Here is a 3802-nt window from a genome sequence, read left to right on the forward strand (position 1 = left end):
TGTCATCTGTTAGTGGGGGTGGGGTCAGTGATGTCATCTGTTAGTGGGGGTGGGGTCAGTGATGTCATCTGTTAGTGGGGGTGGGGTCAGTGATGTCATCTGTTAGTGGGGGTGGGGTCAGTGATGTCATCTGTTAGTGGGGGTGGGGTCAGTGATGTCATCTGTTAGTGGGGGTGGGGTCAGGGATGTCATCTGTTAGTGGGGGTGGGGTCAGTTCTGTCATCTGTTAGTGGGTGTGGGGTCAGTGATGTCATCTGTTAGTGGGGGTGGGGTCAGTTCTGTCATCTGTTAGTGGGGGTGGGGTCAGTGATGTCATCTGTTAGTGGGGGGGGCAGTTCTGTCATCTGTTAGTGGGGGTGGGGTCAGTGATGTCATCTGTTAGTGGGGGTGGGGTCAGTGATGTCATCTGTTAGTGGGGGTGGGGTCAGTGATGTCATCTGTTAGTGGGGGGGTCAGTTCTGTCATCTGTTAGTGGGGGTGGGGTCAGTGATGTCATCTGTTAGTGGGGGTGGGGTCAGTGATGTCATCTGTTAGTGGGGGTGGGGTCAGTGATGTCATCTGTTAGTGGGGGTGGGGTCAGTGATGTCATCTGTTAGTGGGGGTGGGGTCAGTGATGTCATCTGTTAGTGGGGGTGGGGTCAGTTCTGTCATCTGTTAGTGGGGGTGGGGTCAGTGATGTCATCTGTTAGTGGGGGTGGGGTCAGTGATGTCATCTGTTAGTGGGGGTGGGGTCAGTGATGTCATCTGTTAGTGGGGGTGGGGTCAGTGATGTCATCTGTTAGTGGGGGTGGGGTCAGTGATGTCATCTGTTAGTGGGGGTGGGGTCAGTGATGTCATCTGTTAGTGGGGGTGGGGTCAGTGATGTCATCTGTTAGTGGGGGTGGGGTCAGTGATGTCATCTGTTAGTGGGGGTGGGGTCAGTGATGTCATCTGTTAGTGGGGGTGGGGTCAGTGATGTCATCTGTTAGTGGGGGGGGCAGTGCTGTCATGTTAGTGGGGGTGGGGTCAGTGATGTCATCTGTTAGTGGGGGGGGCAGTTCTGTCATCTGTTAGTGGGGGTGGGGTCAGTGATGTCATCTGTTAGTGGGGGTGGGGTCAGTGATGTCATCTGTTAGTGGGGGTGGGGTCAGTGATGTCATCTGTTAGTGGGGGTGGGGTCAGTGATGTCATCTGTTAGTGGGGGGGGTCAGTTCTGTCATCTGTTAGTGGGTGTGGGGTCAGTGATGTCATCTGTTAGTGGGTGTGGGGTCAGTGATGTCATCTGTTAGTGGGGGTGGGGTCAGTGATGTCATCTGTTAGTGGGGGTGGGGTCAGTGATGTCATCTGTTAGTGGGGGGGTCAGTTCTGTCATCTGTTAGTGGGTGTGGGGTCAGTGATGTCATCTGTTAGTGGGTGTGGGGTCAGTGATGTCATCTGTTAGTGGGGGTGGGGTCAGTGATGTCATCTGTTAGTGGGGGTGGGGTCAGTGATGTCATCTGTTAGTGGGGGTGGGGTCAGTTCTGTCATCTGTTAGTGGGTGTGGGGTCAGTGATGTCATGTTAGTGGGGGTGGGGTCAGTGATGTCATCTGTTAGTGGGTGTGGTGTCAGTGATGTCATCTGTTAGTGGGGGTGGGGTCAGTGATGTCATCTGTTAGTGGGGGGGGTCAGTTCTGTCATCTGTTAGTGGGTGTGGGGTCAGTGATGTCATCTGTTAGTGTGTGTGGGGTCAGTGATGTCATCTGTTAGTGGGGGTGGGGTCAGTGATGTCATCTGTTAGTGGGGGTGGGGTCAGTGATGTCATCTGTTTGTGGGGGTGGGGTCAGTGATGTCATCTGTTAGTGGGGGTGGGGTCAGTGATGTCATCTGTTAGTGGGGGTGGGGTCAGTGATGTCGTCTGTTAGTGGGCGTGGGGTCAGTGATGTCGTCTGTTAGTGGGCGTGGGGTCAGTGATGTCGTCTGTTAGTGGGCGTGGGGTCAGTGATGTCGTCTGTTAGTGGGCGTGGGGTCAGTGATGTCATCTGTTAGTGGGCGTGGTGTCAGTGATGTCATCTGTTAGTGGGCGTGATGTCAGTGATGTCATCTGTTAGTGGGCGTGGGGTCAGTGATGTCATCTGTTAGTGGGCGTGGGGTCAGTGATGTCATCTGTTAGTGGGCGTGGGGTCAGTGATGTCATCTGTTAGTGGGCGTGGGGTCAGTGATGTCATCTGTTAGTGGGCGTGGGGTCAGTGATGTCATCTGTTAGTGGGGGTGGGGTCAGTTCTGTCATCTGTTAGTGGGTGTGGGGTCAGTGATGTCATCTGTTAGTGGGGGTGGGGTCAGTGATGTCATCTGTTAGTGGGTGTGGTGTCAGTGATGTCATCTGTTAGTGGGTGTGGGGTCAGTGATGTCATCTGTTAGTGGGGGTGGGGTCAGTTCTGTCATCTGTTAGTGGGGGGGGGGTCAGTTCTGTCATCTGTTAGTGGGGGTGGGGTCAGTGATGTCATCTGTTAGTGGGTGTGGGGTCAGTGATGTCATCTGTTAGTGGGGGTGGGGTCAGTGATGTCATCTGTTAGTGGGGGTGGGGTCAGTGATGTCATCTGTTAGTGGGGGTGGGGTCAGTGATGTCATCTGTTAGTGGGGGTGGGGTCAGTGATGTCATCTGTTAGTGGGGGGGGGCAGTTCTGTCATCTGTTAGTGGGGGTGGGGTCAGTGATGTCATCTGTTAGTGGGGGTGGGGTCAGTGATGTCATCTGTTAGTGGGGGTGGGGTCAGTGATGTCATCTGTTAGTGGGGGTGGGGTCAGTGATGTCATCTGTTAGTGGGGGTGGGGTCAGTGATGTCATCTGTTAGTGGGGGTGGGGTCAGTTCTGTCATCTGTTAGTGGGGGTGGGGTCAGTGATGTCATCTGTTAGTGGGGGGGGCAGTTCTGTCATCTGTTAGTGGGAGTGGGGTCAGTGATGTCATCTGTTAGTGGGGGTGGGGTCAGTGATGTCATCTGTTAGTGGGGGTGGGGTCAGTGATGTCATCTGTTAGTGGGGGTGGGGTCAGTGATGTCATCTGTTAGTGGGGGTGGGGTCAGTGATGTCATCTGTTAGTGGGGGTGGGGTCAGTTCTGTCATCTGTTAGTGGGGGTGGGGTCAGTGATGTCATCTGTTAGTGGGGGTGGGGTCAGTGATGTCATCTGTTAGTGGGGGGGGCAGTGCTGTCATGTTAGTGGGGGTGGGGTCAGTGATGTCATCTGTTAGTGGGGGGGGCAGTTCTGTCATCTGTTAGTGGGGGTGGGGTCAGTGATGTCATCTGTTAGTGGGGGTGGGGTCAGTGATGTCATCTGTTAGTGGGGGTGGGGTCAGTGATGTCATCTGTTAGTGGGGGTGGGGTCAGTGATGTCATCTGTTAGTGGGGGTGGGGTCAGTGATGTCATCTGTTAGTGGGGGGGGGTCAGTTCTGTCATCTGTTAGTGGGTGTGGGGTCAGTGATGTCATCTGTTAGTGGGGGTGGGGTCAGTGATGTCATCTGTTAGTGGGGGTGGGGTCAGTGATGTCATCTGTTAGTGGGGGTGGGGTCAGTTCTGTCATCTGTTAGTGGGTGTGGGGTCAGTGATGTCATCTGTTAGTGGGGGTGGGGTCAGTGATGTCATCTGTTAGTGGGGGTGGGGTCAGTGATGTCATCTGTTAGTGGGGGTGGGGTCAGTGATGTCATCTGTTAGTGGGGGTGGGGTCAGTGATGTCATCTGTTAGTGGGGGGGTCAGTTCTGTCATCTGTTAGTGGGTGTGGGGTCAGTTCTGTCATCTGTTAGTGGGTGTGGGGTCAGTGATGTCATCTGTTAGTGGGCGTGGTGTCAGT

This window comes from Ranitomeya variabilis, chromosome 1, assembly GCF_051348905.1.
Source record: "Ranitomeya variabilis isolate aRanVar5 chromosome 1, aRanVar5.hap1, whole genome shotgun sequence".
Taxonomy (NCBI): Eukaryota; Metazoa; Chordata; class Amphibia; order Anura; family Dendrobatidae; genus Ranitomeya; species Ranitomeya variabilis.